Source organism: Globicephala melas, chromosome 12, assembly GCF_963455315.2.
Source record: "Globicephala melas chromosome 12, mGloMel1.2, whole genome shotgun sequence".
In the NCBI taxonomy this organism is placed as follows: Eukaryota; Metazoa; Chordata; class Mammalia; order Artiodactyla; family Delphinidae; genus Globicephala; species Globicephala melas.
The window spans coordinates 45,022,088-45,041,053 of record NC_083325.1 but is presented as its reverse complement, the minus strand read 5'-3'; positions in this window follow the sequence as shown (position 1 = coordinate 45,041,053).

Genomic DNA, 18,966 nt, shown 5'->3' with positions numbered 1-18,966 from the left:
TGTCTATTTTTTGGATACTTAGGCTTTACCCTCCTTTGCTTAGCAATGTCTTTACCATTCTTCCATCTGTTTCCTAGCTTTAAAAAATGTGTTGTTTTTTGTCTGCTGATGTTCACTACCTATTTGCTCTTAAGATTTGTACCATTTTTGGGTGGAATTTCAGAAAAGAGACAAATACATGTAATTAATCTGCCATATTTAACTGGATGTTTTTTATTGGTTTTTGATTTTAGCAATTTAATTTACTGGATATGAAGATGTCTTTTATGTCTCTGAAATATTAAACTAATAAAATATGTTGGTTTTTAAAACAATTAGAGAAAGAAGAAGAAAAAAACCCCAAAGTTAGCAGAAGGAAAGAAAGCATAAAGATCAGATCAGAAATAAATGAAAAAGAAATGAAGGAAACGATAGCAAAGATCAATAAAACTAAAAGCTGGTTCTTTGAGAAGATAAACTAAATTGATAAACCATTAGCCAGACTCATCAAGAAAAAAAGGAAGAAGACTCAAATCAATAGAATTAGAAATGAAAAAGGAGAAGTAACAACTGACACTGAAGAAATACAAAAGATCATGAGAGATTACTACAAGCAACTCTATGCCAATAAAATGGACAGCCTGGAAGAAATGGACAAATTCATAGAAATACACAACCTGCCAAGGCTGAATCAGGAAGAAATAGAAAATATGAACAGACCAATCACAAGGACTGAAATTGAAACTGTGATTAAAAATCTTCCAACAAACAAAAGCCCAGGACCAGATGGCTTCACAGGCGAATTCTATCAAACATTTAGAGAAGAGCTAACACCTATCCTTCTCAAACTCTTCCAAAATATAGCACAGGGAGGAGCACTCCCAAACTCATTCTACAAGGCCACCATCACCCTGATAGCAAAACCAGACAAGGATGTCACAAAGAAAGAAAACTACAGGCCAATATCACTGATGAACATAGATGCAAAAATCCTCAACAAAATACTAGCAAACAGAATCCAACATCACATTAAAAGGATCATACACCATGATCAAGTGGGGTTTATTCCAGGAATGCAAGGATTCTTCAATATATGCAAATCAATCAACATGATACACCGTATTAAGAAATTGAAGGAGAAAAACCATATGATCATCTCAATAGACGCAGAGAAAGCTTTTGACAAAATTCAACACCCATTTATGATAAAAACCCTGCAGAAAGTAGGTATAGAGGGAACTTTCCTCAACATAATAAAGGCCATATACGACAAGCCCACAGCCAACATCATCCTCAATGGTGAAAAACTGAAAGCATTTCCACTAAGATCAGAAAAAAGACAAGGTTGCTCTCACCACTCTTATTCAACATAGTTTTGGAAGTTTTAGCCACAGCAATCAGAGAAGAAAAGGAAATAAAAGGAATCCAAATCAGAAAAGAAGAAGTAAAGCTGTCACTGTTTGCAGATGGCATGATACTATACATAGAGAATCCTAAAGATGCTACCAGAAAACTACTAGAGCTAATCAATGAATTTGGTAGAGTAGCAGGATACAAAATTAATGCACAGAAATCTCTGGCATTCCTATACACTAATGATGAAAAATGTGAAAGTGAAATCAAGAAAACACTCGCATTTACCATTGCAACACAAAGAATAAAATATCTAGGATAAATCTACCTAAGGAGACAAAAGACCTGTATGCAGAAAATTATAAGACACTGATGAAAGAAATTAAAGGTGATACAAATAGATGGAGAGATATACCATGTTCTTGGATTGGAAGAATCAACATTGTGAAAGTGACTCTACTACCCAAAGCAATCTACAGATTCAATGCAATCCCTATCAAACTACCACTGGCATTTTTCACAGAACTAGAACAAAAAATTTCACAATTTGTATGGAAACACAAAAGACCCCGAATAGCCAAAGCAATCTGAGAATGAAAAACGGAGCTGGAGGAATCAGGCTCCCTGACTTCAGGCTACACTCCAAAGCTATAGTAATCGAGACTGTATGGTACTGGTACAAAAACAGAAATATAGATCAATGGAACAGGATACAAAGCCCAGATATAAACCCATGCACATATGGTCACGTTATCTTTGATAAAGGTTGCAGGAATGTACAGTGGAGAAAGGACAGCCTCTTCAATAAGTGGTGCTGGGAAAACTGGAAGGTACGTGTAAAAGTATGAGATTAGATCTCTCCCTAACACCATACACAAAAATAAGCTCAAAATGGATTAAAGACCTAAATGTAAGGCCAGAAGTTATCAAAGTCTTAGAGGAAAACATAGGCAGAACACTCTATGACATAAATCACAGCAAGATCATTTTTGACCCACCTCCTAGAGAAATGGAAATAAAAACAAAAATAAACAAATGGGACCTAATGAAACTTCAAAGCTTTTGCACAGCAAAGGAAACCATAAACAAGACCAAAAGACAACCCTCAGAATGGGAGAAAATATTTGCAAATGAAGCAACTGACAAAGGATTAATCTCCAAAATATATAAGCAGCTCATGCAGCTCAATAACAAAAAAACAAACAACCCAATCCAAACATGGGCCGAAGACCTAAATAAACATTTCTCCAAAGAAGATACACAGACTGCCAACAAACACATGAAAGAATGCCCAACATCATTAATCATTAGAGAAATGCAAATCAAAACTACAATGAGATATCATCTCACACCAGTCAAAATGACCATCATCAAAAAATCTAGAAACAATAAATGCTGGAGAGGGTGTGGAGGAAAGGGAACACTCTTGCACTGCTGGTGGGAATGTGAATTGGTACAGCCACTATGGAGAACAGTATGAAGGTTCCTTAGAAAACTACAAATGGAACTACCATATGACCCAGCAATCCCACTACTGGGCATATACCCTGAGAAAACCATAATTCAAAAAGAGTCATGTACCAAAATGTTCATTGCAGCTCTATTTACAATAGCCCAGAGATGGAAACAACCTAAGTGTCCATCATCGGATGAATGGAAAAAGAAGATGTGGCACATATATACAATGGCATATTACTCGGCCATAAAAAGAAACGAAATTGAGCTATTTGTAATGAGATGGATGGACCTAAAGTCTGTCATACAGAGTGAAGTAAGTCAGAAAGAGAAAGAAAAATACCATATGCTAACACATATATATGGAATTTAAGGGGAAAAAATGTCATGAAGAACCTAGGGGTAAGACAGGAATAAAGACACAGACCTCTAGAGAATGGACTTGAGGATATGAGGAGGGGGAAATGTAAGCTGTGACAAAGCGAGAGAGTGGCATGGACATATATACACTACCAAACGTAAAATAGATAGCTAGTGGGAAGCAGCTGCATAGCACAGGGAGATCAGGTCAGTGCTTTGTGACCACCTGGAGGGGTGGGAGGGAGGGAGACGGAAGAGGGAAGAGATATGGGAACATATGTATATGTATAACTTATTCACTTTGTTATAAAGCAGAAACTAACACACTACTGTAAAGCAATTATACTCCAATAAAGATGTTAAAAAAAACATTAAAAAAAATGTTGGTTTTGGCTGGCCAGTGTTATTTTCCTCCTTCCTCTGGTAAAAACAGTTGCCTCATTACTTTGAGTGAATCCCCAACCCAAGTGGTTCTGGTGGGGCTTTTAATCATAGGTCCTTGCCCCCTGACTACAGGGATGGATGGGCATGTGATCTAATCTGGAAAATTGGTTTTGCTCTCTTGGGAATATGACTCCTGAGAACAGGAAAGTAGAAACAGCATGCCGATATTGCTGAGTTTTCTTATTGGTGACCCCTAGAGGAATGGTCTCTGATTGTATACGAGCCTGAGTCCTTTGCTGGGCAGAGTAGAAACCGACTCTGATTAGCTTCAGCAGGGAAGGGTTTTAATGGGAGTGTATTGGGTAGTTTGTGAAGTTTATGAGAAGTTTTCAAACCTGATTTAGAGCCTGATCAGAAAATAATCAGTTACCAAGTGTATTAGTTTCCTCCTGCTGCTGTAACAAATTACCACAAATGTAGTGGTTTAAAACAACACACATTTATTTTCTTATAGTTCTGGATGTTGAAAGTGTAAAATCAAGGTCTGTGCTTTCTGGAGTCTTCGGGAAATAATCTGTTTTCTTGCCTTTTTCCAGCTTCTAGGGGCTGTCTTTCTTCGCATCCCTCTAACCTCCTGCTTTTGTCGACATGTTTCCTCTCTCTCTGATCTCCTGCCTCCCTCTTATGAGGATTCTTGAAATTACATTAGGCCCACTCAGATAATCATGAATACTCTGCATTTCAAGAACCTTAATTTAAGGTTCTCTCTTCAAATTTCCTTGTACAATGGAAGGTAATGTATTCATAGGTCCCAGGGAGTAGGACATGGCGATTATTCAGCCCACCACACCAAGGAAGACTAAACAGCCAAGAACACATCTGTATTACAGCACAGCCCAGTCATAAATCCTCACTGCTACCAACACTGAATATACACACACAGGGCTGTCCACTGAAACCCCAGAGCTGCCCTGATTCCTCTTCTCCCCAAGCGGGGCACTGATTATTATTAGTTTATCATCCAGTGTCCATTCTCGTCTATTCATCAGTAATAGAATTTTCATCTGGTCACGTAACCACCCAGAATAAACACTTTCTCAGTCTTCCTGCAGCTCGGAATGGCCACGTGACTAAGTTTTGGACAATGAGGTGTAAGTGAAATTGTCTTCCGGCAGCTTCTGAGAACCTTCCTTAGGAGATAGTTGGGATTTGCCTGGCTCTTCATTCGTTCTTGCATTCTGCTGCCACCTGAGAACCAGGGCCACACCCTAAGGATGGCAGAGAGTGAATAGAATGAGCCTGGGTCTCTGGGGACTTCACGGAGCAGAGCTGCTGTACCAACTCTGGACTTCTTGTCTCCAGGCTCAGTTTATGTGAGAGAGAATTAAAATTTTATCTGTTTAAACCACTGTTATTTGGGGTTTTCTATTATGTTTAGTGGAACTTAATTTTAAATGATACACTGAGGCTTTCTTATTCAGCTCTTCCTTCTACTGGGTGAGCTGCTCCAGTATCTTGCTCACAAACTTTTTTGCCTTAAGTTAGAAGGATTTTATTTCTGGGCCTGCTGGAAGGAATTGTACCAGCCAAAGGAAGGTTTAGAATGTCACATACTGATAGCATCACAGTGATACTATCATAGTCAGAAAACTTATTACTGAATCCTCTAGCCCAGTAAGTCTCTAACAGAGGAGATACTATATACCCGTATGGCATTTTGGAAACTTGTAGACCCATTTTGGCTTATTAAAATGATTGGAGGATGCACTGGCATTTCGTGGGCTGGGGCCAGAGGTATTTTGCAATGTAAACGACTAACCCATACATCGAAAAATTGTTCCGTGAATTGAATGAGACTTCAAATGTTCTATAGAACTTTCATGTAAGTATAAAACTTATTTACAAGTATCTGTGCCTAGAACTCAACTCCATTTTATATAAAGTTCTAAGTAGCTTTTACATATTTTTAAGATCGCTGAATTTTCCAGGAATGTAACTACTCTGTAAGCCAAGAGAAAATTGTTCATTGTTTACTGGGGAACTTTACCAAGAGGCATTCACTATTTTGAAAATACACGTGTGACAACAATGCCGCTCATGGCATTTGAGTCCAGTAGAACATGAAATGCATTTGTGCTTGTTGCATTCACAGTGATTCTACCCATAGGTGTAAGTCTCTGAGTGCCTAAGAGTTTACATTCTGAGATATATATTACTTTATTATAAATATATTTTATTTATCCTTTATTTTATAGTTAGAGCATTACATTGGTTTAAAAAATGTTTTGTATAAATAATATTACATATGAGTTCATTTCAGGATAGCAGAGGCAGCATTATAAATCTTTGTTATAAAAAGGGAGCATTTGGTCTAGTAGAGCTCCGGGCAATAAAAACAAGCACAATCCATTAGTGGAAGCAATGTCTGGGGGATGCTGAGTCTGTTTCCCAAAGGTTGGCATGAGTTCTTTGGACCTGGGAAAGAGCTGAGACTTGAAGGACTCCCTCGATAAGGCTCAGGGCCTTCTCTAAACGTCTCTTACTAGCCCTCAACATTAGCTTGACTCTGACCGCCAAATCATGTATTATTCCTTTCTTCCTCCAGTGGATTACTTTGTAACTGACCTTTGAACACCAGCCATCTCTGTTCAGCCTCCATATCATTTCCTCTGTGACACTGGAAATCAGTATTTTCAGTTGCTGGATCCAGATAAACCTATACAGAGAAAGTAAATCTGGTTCCACTTTTACTTCCTGTACAGGATATAATTAGCATATTTTCCATATGAATAGGGACTGTCGGGAACCATATGTTATTTACCATATGTCATTATGCCTGTTTCAAGGCACATTTTAATATAGCACAAAGGCAAAAAGGTTTAAATTGAAATGCTTGCTGTGCATTGTGGTTTAAAGTTTTTGATTATTGTGAAGCCTGAGTAAGTTAGCTCTCTTCATCTATTTCATAGAATGAGCTCTCAATAAATTACTTAGAAAAATTAACCGAGCAGGAGAAACTTTGGGCAAAATAAAAGTAAATTATTAGCCTTTTAGCTCAATTTAAGGCAGGACTTCATAGATTTTGTGATTACATGACATTTTATGAGGTGAACAAAGAAGAAACTGGGAAAGAGTCTGATTGACAAGGAAGAAGGAAGGCATGATTTCCCTATTCATGTTATTAAAGGCTCAAGAATTAGGCTATTTCCCATATTAACGGTACTTTCAATATATCCCATATTGAAGATACTTTCTTTAATTCAAGAAATATTGGGACTTCCCTGATGACACAGTGGTTAAGAATCCGCCTGCCAATGCAGGGGACATGGGTTCGAGCCCTGGTCTGGGAAGATCCCACATGCCGCAGAGCAACTAAGGCCATGCGCTACAACTACTGAGCCTGTGTTCTAGAGCCCGCAAGCCACAACTACTGAGCCCACATGCCACAACTACTGAAGCCAGTGCGCCTAGAGCCCTTTTGTTGCTCTGCAATAAGAGAAGCCATCACAATGAGGAGCCTGCACACCATAATGAAGAGTAGCTCCTGGTCGCCACAACTAGAGAAAGACTGCAAGTAGCAATGAAGACCCAATGCAGCCAAAAATAAATAAATTTATTTTTTTAAAAAAAGAAATATTTATTGAGGCCCTTTTTTGTTTTAGGTACTATGCTAGTTTCTGAGGAAACAGTGGTGAGCAAAGACAGACACGATCCCTGACCTCAAGGAATTTAAAATTGTTACTAATACCTATTAATAATAATTTAAAAACCTCTTATAATTATATAGTTACACATAGAGGTAAATACTGTTAAGGACTTTGTAACATATACAAATATCCAATCATTATGTTGTATAGCTGAAACCAATAAAAGGTTATCTGTCAATTATACTGCAATAAAATTGTTTTTTTTTAAGTACTGTTAAGAAAAGGAACCTAAAACAGGACACTGACTACCCTGGATTTTTTTCCACTAGCCCTTCCGAATCCAAACTCCATCTTTCTTGACCCTGCCCTGTGTTCCAGGAGATTGCCTTGGTGGCCTCCAACAACAGGCGACTTCTCCCTCTGGCCTCAGTTTGGGTTTGGCCAATAAGAGGCATCAGCAGGAGGTTAGAGAGTGGGAGCAGAGTGAAATCAGGCTATTAACTCCCCCTCCCTGCCAGTATAAATTGACTTCGTTTCTTTGTTGGAGGCCACAGCTATTCGTGCTGGTTCCAGGAACACCCACCTCATCCCTTACCCCTGTAACTGAGGGGTGATAGGGCTTCCTACTATTGCTAGGCAAGGATGCTTTACTACAGCTGGTCTGGCTGGCTTCCCTTAACAGGGCCCACATCTTTATAAATGACCTCATTGAACTCACCTGTGAGTGTGCCATCGTTTTCCGAACAGTACCCGAACCTATACACTAGCCTGGACCAGAGTGAGGTAGGACTGCTGCTAGGTAAGGGAGCATTCCAGGCAGAGGGAAGAGCCATATGGGAGAAATGTTTGAAGGAAGGACAGTGTAGCTGGAGCACAGAGAGAGAGGGGGTGAGATGGTGCTCGAGGGGGAGACAAAGCCAAATCATAGGCCATAGGTTGTAGTGGACGTTACTCTTTCTTTCTTTCTCTTTATTTTGACCACTCAGCATTTGAAACTCCTTCTTGTGTTTGGGGAATTCCCCACTTAATGGTAGGTAGGACCGACTTCCTGCTACAGAAACTCAGCTCCAGGTGGCTCGGTGTGGTCACATGACCTAGCCTCAGCCAATCAAGTGCACCCACTCAGTATTTGGGTCAGGAGCCAGATGCAAAACAGTGAAGAATTCCCTTCTTGTTTTGGTAAGTGTGGCAGTGGCTCCAGCGATGGTTTCCAGGATATTGGCAGTACAAGCTGTGGCACCCATTTCCTCAGCTTGGCCCCAGCCTATGGGTGGCTCACATTTCCTTATAAGTTTCTCTCTTGTCTGAGTCAATTTCTTCCTAGTGGCAATATCCTTTTAATAAATTTCTTTGCTCTTTAAATCAGCCAGAGATAACTTCTGTTGTTGGTAACTAAGGTACACTGTGGTAACTAAGAACATTATACTTTAATGACCACGACAAGTGTTTTGACCTTTATCATAGGAACAAAGGGAAGCTATTGAAGCAGTAGGAATGGAGTGGTGGCAGTGACAGGATCAAGTTCACATTTTGGAGAAATCTGTCGGACTGCATCCAAGAAGATCTAACTTAAATGTAGGGAGACCAAGAAATGGGTGCTGTTGGCTTAGACTAATAGGGGTTGCAGTGGAGACAGAAGTCCATGGATGTAAGGGTAATTTAGCAGGTGAACTTGCTGTGATTGGATGTGGGGAGGTTAAGGAAAGGTGAGGCATCAAGGTTAGTCCTCCATTTTCTGATCCCTGAACTTGTGTTGACTGACTACATGAATTCAACTACTTTGTTTAAAGCCTTGATTGCTACCCAGGACTTAATGGCTAATCAAAATGATTTTTCCATCCTTTTATGCTTTATGTACACACATAAACTTGTTGGAGTTGGATGCCAAATTGCACATAAATTGTCTTCAGATCCAGACTCTGAATTCAGACCATGTTTCAAAGCTTGGCTATCACCAATGAGGAGAAACACAGTCTGAGTCACACTGTGAAGTAGTATTTTGTGCTGAAGATTCATCTGCAACACTTGAATCAACACATCCTTGGGCTCTTATGAGTAGGAGGAAAACCATTTAGAGAATCCAGAATTGGGCTGCCATCTGTTGTTCATGGGCTTTGCTTCTTGTGCATAACTGGAGAATAAAACATTTAGCAGGCGGTATCTAGAAAGTGATGTACAGCAACTCCATTCATGAGAAAACTCTAAATTGTGTTTTCTGTTTAAGGACATTGTTTAAATGTCCTTCTGGGCTTGTGTATGCATCCTCAGTTGAATGAATTATTGCCCGAAGTCCACTATTATCAACATGTACACCATGACCTAATATCCAGAAATTGTGAAACTAATATTTGTTGCTTACTGGTATTCACAGCCTCTTCAATGTGAGTCAAACCATGTTTAAGACCTCTTCCAAACTTGACTTATTTACAACTTTCCCCAACCAAGGCATAAAATTTCCATTTATTGTACACTTATTTTGTACCAATTACTCTGCCAACCACTAGTAAATATATATTTATACACCCTCACACACACCATGTATTTATTTAACTCTCACTCTAACCATGTGAAGTAGGTATTATTGACCATATTTTACACATAAGGGAATTGAGGTCCACATTTTGAAATCCTGATTTGAACCCAGATATGTATTACTGGGCCCATGCCAAATCACTGGGCCACAAAATCATCTGACTTATCATTTGTTACTCTCCTTTATTCTGTGTTCCCTCAGCTGGTGTCAATCCCGAATATATTATATTATTTTGCAATTGAAGACATCATGTAATGCATGTAATACGTTCTAACAGAGATAAAAGCATAGACAAATAAATTAATGGAGAAGTAAGGTGAGAAGATATATGCACCCCAATGTTCATTGCAGCATTATTTAAAATAGCCAAGATATGGGAGCAACCTAAGTACTCATCAATAGATGAGTGGATGAAGAAGATGTGGTGTGTGTATATATACACACACATATATATACACAATGGAATATTACTCAGCCATAAAAAGCATGGAATCTTGCCATTTGCAACAATGTGGGTGGACCTAGATTGTACTATGCTACGTGAAATAAGTCAGAGAAAGACAAATACCATATGATTTCATTTATATGTGGAATCTAAGAAAACAAAAACAAATGAACAAATATAACTAAATAGAAACAGAGTCATAGATACAGAGAACAAACAGGTGGTTTCCAGAGGGGAGGTGGGGTGGGGGGGAGGAGAGAAATAGGAGATTATGAGGTACATAATCTATTAAAATAATTATTTTATTTAAGTTTAAATTAAAAATAAACCTAAAGTAATTTATTTTAAGTTACAAAATAAATGAGTCATGGGTATGAAATGTACAGTGTGGGGAATATAATCAACAATTATGTAATTTTTATATGCTGATGGTTGTAACTAGATTTATCATGGTGATCATTTTGAAAAGTATTGAAATAGTGAGTCACTGTGTTGTACACTGACATAGTTTTGTAGGTCAATTATACTTCAAAAACAAATAAACAAACAAATAAACATACTCAGAAAAAGAGATCAGATTTCGGTTATCAGAGGGAGGAGGGCGAATTGGATGAAGGTGATCAAAAGGTACAAACTTCCAGTTGTAAGATAAATAAGTACTAGGGATGTAATATAAAACATGATAGGTATAATTAACATTGCTATATGCTATATATGAAAGTTTTAAATGAAGTAAATCCTAAGAGTTCTCATCACAAGGGAAAACACTTTTTTCTATTCCTTTAATTTTGTATCTATATGAGATGATGGATGTTCACTAAACTTGCTGTGGTGATTATTTCATGATGTATGTAAGTCAAATCATTATACAGTACAACTTAAACTTATACGGTGCTGTATATCAGTTGTATCGCAATAAAACTGGAAGAAGGAAAAAAGTAAGTAGGGTGAGGAGTTAAAGAAGTAGTTAAAAGAATTGAACATTTAAGTAGTTAAAAGAAGTCATCAGGATCTCTGACCAGTCCAGGAAAATTAGTGGAACACTTTTCAATTGATTCCTCCGTATGACACCTATGTTATAAGTTAAGGTGAGAAATAGAATCAGAAGATTTTTTAAAAACATCAGACAAGCTCCACTACAATAAAGGGAAAATACTAGACCTAGAGTCAAAAGACAGGATTTGAATTCCAGCTTTGAATTCTAGGTTTACTACCAGTTGTGTGAACTTGGGTAAATCACTTGACCTCTCAGAGTCTCTGTCTCCTCGGATGATAACACCTCTATTATGCAACATTTGTGAGGATTAAATGTTGCTCATTTCTGAAATTATTTATAAACTATAAAGCATTATACAAATGCAGATATTATTGTTAACCTACTTCAGGCCTTAAAAGTTAAATTTCTGGAAGTCAAGTCAAGGGCAAATGATGTCCGTGTTTCTGTAAGCAGGGCAACATCACTAGCAGCAATACCAACCATCATGGCAATGCTTATACTTGCTCAATTTTCACATTTTACTTTCTTCCTACAACAGCACTGTGAAGCATTGCAGTGTTATAAAATTTACAGAACAGGAAGCTGAAATATGAAGACCTCCAGCGTCAGAGAGAGAATAAGAAATAAAATAAGGATTTAATTCTACCTTACACTGTATTTCCCCTCTTTAGAATACCTTTGCTTAACACCATTTATGGAAAAAATTGTCACTATGCATCTGTGATTAAATTTAGCAGATACTGTTGAAAGGTGAGACTAAGAAAGCCTACTTAATATGAACTGTTATCTGCTAGGAAAAAAAAATGGGTTTCAGGTATTCCTTGAGCTCAGTCTAGCAAATTATTCATCATTAAGGGGGGAAATCTGTGATAACTGTACCTACAATTCTTTTTTCAACATCTCAACTTTGAATTTATACCTGAAAGTGATTTATTTTTTCCTATGCAAGATGTCCCATACTTACTATGGCCATGTAGTGGACTGGCAAACCTTCAGAGGAAAATAAAACTTAACAAAACAATAGATAGTTATCAGTTCAGTGACTCTTTATAGTTAATATTTAAGTTATTTGCCTTTTCCAGATAGAAGCTGTAGGCACAAACTGTTTCATTATTATCCTGAGTGCTTTGGTTATCTTTAGCATGAAGTATTTTTAACTCTGTTTGTATAAACCATAGGATTTAAGTAAAACATTGAGGAAAGGAGACTGAACTCACATTGTTCAGTGTGACGTTTCATTTTATAGGTTTATTTTGGCATGGAAGTTGTCTGGTTGAATGTTTCACTGATAGGCTGGCTTAGCTTCTTCTTACACTGTAACTGATATTTCTATGTGGAGGGACATTGATTTTTTTTTTTTAATAATATTGGGCCTTTCTCTGCTCCATTAGTCACTTCATTCCAGGAGAGGAGGGATGACATTGTTTTGTTGAATTTGAGAGAGGAACGGGGTTTGCATAGTCTTATCCATTTGCAGTATACACTATTTGGTATGTCTTCCTAGCTTACAAAGAACACTCAGTACTTCCTTGCTTCCAGGGATGGACTGCACACAGCAGGATGATCACCTCCAGCCACAGGTGCAGGTGGGTGAATTTGGGCCAATGAGATTTCCTCTCTAGGGACTGATTAAAGAGAGTCAGTCAGTCTGGCCATGATACACATGTAAACTCAGGAGTTTGAGCGTGGCCATTGCTTTCCTCTGTAAAAATTGATAAAGGGAAACCTCACTAAAATGGAGTCAGGAAGCCAGAAGGGGGAGCTCTCACTCCCATACCACTCTTCAGTACAGGTCCCAACAGAAAGGGATGTACAACACTTTGCATCTCCAGCAGAAAGTGGCCCTACTTTACCACTGCCAGCTGGAGGAGGAAAGAATTCTCCTTGCCTGGCAACAGCTAAGCCAATGAGAGACTGTTGCACCTCAGCCAGTGAAAAGCCACTATACTTCAAACTCCCAGTTTCACCCAGTGGACTTTTTGTTTATAATAGCCCCTCCCAACTTTCTCTTCTCCTCTATAAAAGAGCTTCCTTTCTTTCGTTTTACCAGACTTGCATGTGGTTCACTATAGCTGCATGTCTCAAATTGCAATTCTTTCTGTTCCCAAATAAAACCATTTTGTTGGTAAAGTAACTGGCTGTTTTGTTTTAGGTTAACACGTCCTATGTGGACGGAGAAGCAAAAGCTACTCTGCTGAAAAAGGAAAATAAACTAGGTCCAAAGAAGAGAACTGCTTGGGTTCTGATGGCTTTTTAGTTCTTACTTCCAGTTCTTTTCTGGGGCCTGGTTGAATTCCTGACGTGGGTTCTATGAGATGCCTGTACACTTATAATTATAAAATCCTCTTTTTGCTTTTGCTAAAGGTAGCACTAGTTGTTTTCTGTTACATGTACCCAAAGTATCTTAATAAATACATTATTTAGTTGTGGTTAATAGAATAAATAATCATATACAGGCTGTTTGAGGAAGAGGCTCTACATGTATTTATTGGTACAGCCATTCTAGGTGGTTTAATGAAATTTTATTCTAACTATCCTTGTTTAGTTTAATTTATTAAACATTATAATATGTAAAGAGAGCATAAAATACAGTCATGTGAATGGGACACTTTTAAGTAAACCTGGCTAGTTTTAGAAAGTAGGAATATATTTCTAACTAAAGAGAGTTTTGTTGTTGTTTTGTTTTGTGGAAGAAAACAATTGGGTTAGAACAATTGACCAAATAGTAAACTTCTTTTTAAAAATATATTTATTTATTTATTTTTGACTGCATTGGGTCTTTATTGCTGTGCATGGGCTTTTCTCTAGTGGAGGAGAGCAGGGGCTGCTCTTTGTTGCAGCACACGGGCTTCTCATTGCGGTGGCTTCTCTTGTTGTGAAGCATGGGGTCTAGGTGCACAGGCTCAGTAGTTGTGGCTCGTGGGCTGTAGAGTGCAGGCACAGTAGTTGTGGCGCATGGGCTTAGTTGTTCTGCAGTATGTGGAATCTTCCCAGAGCAGGGCTTGAACCCGTGTCTGCTGCATTGGCAGGCAGATTCTTAACCACTGCACCACCAGGGAGGTCCTCAACAAATATTGTTGAGGGGATCAGAAGTAATCTGTTCAACCTTGTCAGGAATATCTATGAAATACTTAAAGTAAGGAAAATAAGAAAATAAATGTGGTATTTAATAATGGTTTTTCTTATTAGCTACAGAATTATACAAAATGGCAATTCTTATTGAGTCAATAATATAATTCATTTTATGTTATAAACAAATAGGTGATCTTTGTCTCTTCATTCATTAACATGAGTTGTATTTGTCCAGGGGATATAGGGGTCATGAAGATGTAGTCCCTGCTCCGGAGTCACATGGAGATTCAGAAGTTGCAAATCAGCTAAATTCTGACTTGGGATTCCATTTAGCTCTATTTGCCATTGCCAGCCTATAGATCCTTGATAGTAAATGGTCAGCCTCAAAATGTGCCCAGTGACAGTAACCAGAGGGATGAAATATTTATATAACCCAACCAGAAGATAATGTGATTCAGCTTTTCCATACATGGGGATAATTTGCCTGATATCCCCCACCTCCATTTCCCCAAGAACTTGCATAAATATCTCCCACTGCCCAAATGAAGCAAAAAATAGAATTAATAGTAGTTTGTATTTCTTAATCCTCTACCCCTATCCTGCCCCTCCTTCCTTCCCTCTCTGGTTTGTTATAATCATTTGTTTGTTTTATTTTTGAGAGTCCACATATAAGAGATAATGTACAGTATTTGTCTTTCTCTGTCTGACTTATTTCACTAAACATAATACCCTCCAGGTTCATCTATGTTGTTGCAAATGGCAAAATTTCATTCTTCTTTATGGCTGAGTAGTTTTCCATGCATATATATACCACATCTTCTTTATCCATTCATCTGTTGATGGACACTTAGGTTGCTTCCGTATCTTGGCTATTGTAAATAATGCTACTATGAACATTTTGGGTACATGCATCTTTTCAAATTAGCGTTTTCATTGTCTTCTATACCCAGGAGTGGAATTGCTGGATCACATGGTAGTTCTAGTTTTAATTTTTTGAGGAACCTACGTGCAGTTTTCCATAGGGGCTGCACCAATTTACTTTCCCACTAACAGTTTACAAGTTTACAAGTTAACAGTTTACAAGTTAACAAGTTAACAAGTTTACAAGTTAACAGTTTACAAGTTTACAGTTACCTTTTCTCCACATCCTCACCAACATTTGTAATTTGTGGTCTTTTTGAAAATATATATATATATATTTTTTAAAAATATTATTTATTTATTTTGGTTGTGCCCGGTCTTAGTTGTGGCATGCAGGATCTTCGTTGCAGCATGTGGACTCTTAGTTGTGGCATGCATTCAGGATCTAGTTCCCCAATCAGGGATCGAACCTGGGCCCACTGCACTGGGAGTGCGGAGTCCTACCCACAGGACCACCATGGAAGTCCCATAATTTGTGGTCTTTTTGATGATAGCCACTCTGACAGGGGTGAGGTGATGTCTCATCACAGTTTTGATTTGCGTTTCTCTGATGATTAGCAATGTTGAGAATCTTTTCATGTGCCTGTTGGCTATCTGTATGTCTTCTTTGGAAAAATGTCTACTCAGGTTTTCTGTGCATTTTTTAAAAAAATTTTTGGCTGTGTTGGGTCTCGGTTGCTGCGCGAGGGCTTTCTCTAGTTGCAGTGAGTGGGGGCTACTCTTTATTGTGGTGTGTGGACTTCTCATTGCGGTGTCTTCTCTTGTTGTGAAGCACGGGCTCTAGGCACGTGGGCTTCAGTAGTTGTGGCACATGGGCTCAGTAGTTTTGGCTCACGGGTTCTAGAGTGCAGGCTCTGTAGTTGTGGTGCACAGGTTTAGTTGCTCTGCAGCATGGGATCTTCCCGGACCAGGGCTCGAATGAACCCGTGTCCCCTGCATTGGCAGGTGAATTCTTCACCACTGCGCCACCAGGGAAGTCCCTCCGTGCATTTTTTAATTGGGGATTTTTTTTTTTTTGAGACTGAGTTGTATGAATTGTTTATATATTTTAGATATTAACCCTTAATCAGGCATATCATTTGCAAATATTTTCTCCCATTCTGTCTTTTCGTTTTGTTGATGGTTTCCTTTGCTGTGCAAAAGCTCTTAAGTTTAATTAGGTCCAATCTGTTTATTTTTGCTTTTGTTTCCTTTGCCTTAAGAGACAGATCCTAAAACATTGCTACACCTTATGTCAAAGAGTGTTTTACCTATATTATCTTCTAGGAACTTGATGGTTTCCAGTATTACATTTAGGACTTTAATCCGTTTTGAGTTTATTTTTGTATATGGTGTGAGAAAATGCTCTAATTTCATTCTTTTACATGCAGTTGTCCAGTTTTTCCAGCACTGTTATTGAAGAGACTATCTTTTCCCTTGTATGTTCTTGCCTCTTTTGTCATAGATTAATTGACCATAAGTGTGTTGGTTTATTTCTGGATTCTCTATTCTGTTCCATTGATCTCTGTGTCTGTTTTTGTGTCAATACTATACTGATTTGATTACTGTAACTTTGTAGCATACTCTAAAGTCAGGGAGTGTGATACCTCCAGCTCTGTTCTTTCTCAAGATTGTTTTGGCTATTTGGGATCTTTAGTGTTTCCATACAAATTTAAAAGTTATTTGTTCTAGTTCTGCAGCAAATGCCATTGGTATTTTGATAGGGATTGCACTGAATCTGTAGATTGCCTTGGGTAGTATGGTCATTTTAACAATGTTAATTCTTTCAATCCATGATGGTAATCTTACCATCTGTTTTTGTATCATCTTCAGTTTCTTTCATCAGTGTCAGTGTCTTACAGTTTTCTGAGTACAGGTCTTTTACCTCCTTGGTTAAGTTTATTCCTAGGTATTTTATTCTTTTAGATGTGATTGTAAATGGGATTGTTTCCTTTATTTCTCTTTTTGACAGTTCATTGTTATTGTATAGGAATGCAACAGATATTTCTGTATCTTAATTTTGCATCCTGCCACTCTACTGAATTCACTGATGAACTCTAGTAGTTTTTTGGTGGCGTCTTTAGGATCTTCTATGTATAGTATTATGACATCTGCAAACAGTGACAGTTTTACTTCTTCCTTTACAATTTGGATTCCTTATATTTCTTTTTCTTGTCTGATTTCTGTGTTTAGGACTTCCAATACTATGTTGAATAAAAGCACTGTGTGGGCATTCTTGTCTTGTTCCAGATCTTAGAGGAAATGCTTTCAGCTTTTCACTCTGAGTATGATGTTAGCTTGGGGCTTACCATATATGGCCTTTATTATGTTGAGGTATGTTCCCTCTATGCCCACTTTGTGGAGAATTTTTTTCATAAATTGAAGTTGAATTCTGTCAAAAGCTTTTCTCCATTTATTGAGATGATCATATGATTTTTATTCTTCAGTTTGTTAATGTGTTATATCACATTGATCAATTTGTGGATACTAGACCATACTTGCCTACCTGGGATGAATCCCACTTAATCATGGTTTATGACCCTTTAAATGTATTGTTGGATTCAGATTGCTAATATTTTATTGAGGATTTTTGCATCTATGTTCATCAGTGATATTGGCCTGTGGTTTTCTTTTTTTGAAGTATCTTTGTCTGATTTTGTTATCAGGGTGATGCTGGCCTCATAGAATGAGTTTGGAAGTATTCCTTCCTCTGCAAATTTTTGGAATAGTTTGAGAAGGATAGATGTTAACTCTTCTCTAAATGTTTGGCAGAATTCACCTGTAAATTCACCTGGTCCTGGACTTTTCTTTGGTAGGTTTTTTTAAAATTACTGATTAAATTTTATTACTGGTAATCGGTCTGTTCATATTTTTTATTCCTGGAGCAGTCTTGAAAGATTGTATGTTTCTAGGAATTTTTCCATTTCTTCTAGATTGTCCATTTTATTCACATATCATTGTTCTTAGTAATCTCTTATGATTCTTTGTATTTCTGTGGTGTCAGTAATAACTTCTTCTCTTTCATTTCTGATTTTATTGATTTGTGCCCTCTCCCTTTTTCTCTTGATGAGTCTGGCTAAAGGTTTATCAATTTTGTTTATCTTTTCAAAGAAGCAGCTATTAGTTTCATTGATCTTTTCTACTGTTTTTTTTTTTAGTCTTTATTTCATTTATTTCTGTTCTAATCTTTATGATTTCTTTCCTTCTACTACCTTTGGGCTTTGTTCGTTATTTTCCCAGTTCCTTTAGGTGTATGGTTAGGTTGTTTATTTGAGATTTTTCTTGTTTCCTGACGTAGGCTTGTATCACTATAAACTTCCTTCTTAGAATTAGAACCGATTTTGCTGTGTCCCATTGATTGTGAAACATTGTGTTTTCATTTTCATTTGTCCCCAGGTATTTTTTATTACTTCTTTGATTTCTTTAGTGATCCATTGGTTGTTTAGTAGCATATAGTTTAGTCTCTATGTGTTTGAGTTTTTTACATTTTTTTCCCTTATAGCTAATTTCTAGTCTCATAGTGTTGTGGTCAGAAAATATGCTTGATATGATTTTGATTTTCTTAAATTTACTGAGACTTTGTTTTATGGCCTAGCATATGATCTGTCCTGGAGAATGTTCCAAGTGCACTTGATGAGAATGTGCATTCTGCTGCTTTTGGATAGAATATTCTCTCTCTCTCTCTCTCTCTATATATATATATATATATATCTCTCTCTCTCTCTCTCTCTGTATATATATATATATACAGAGAGAGAGAGAGAGAGAGAGAGAGGGAGAGTCCATCTGGTCTAATGTGTCTTTTCCAGTGTTTTCTAATTGATTTTCAATCTGGATGATA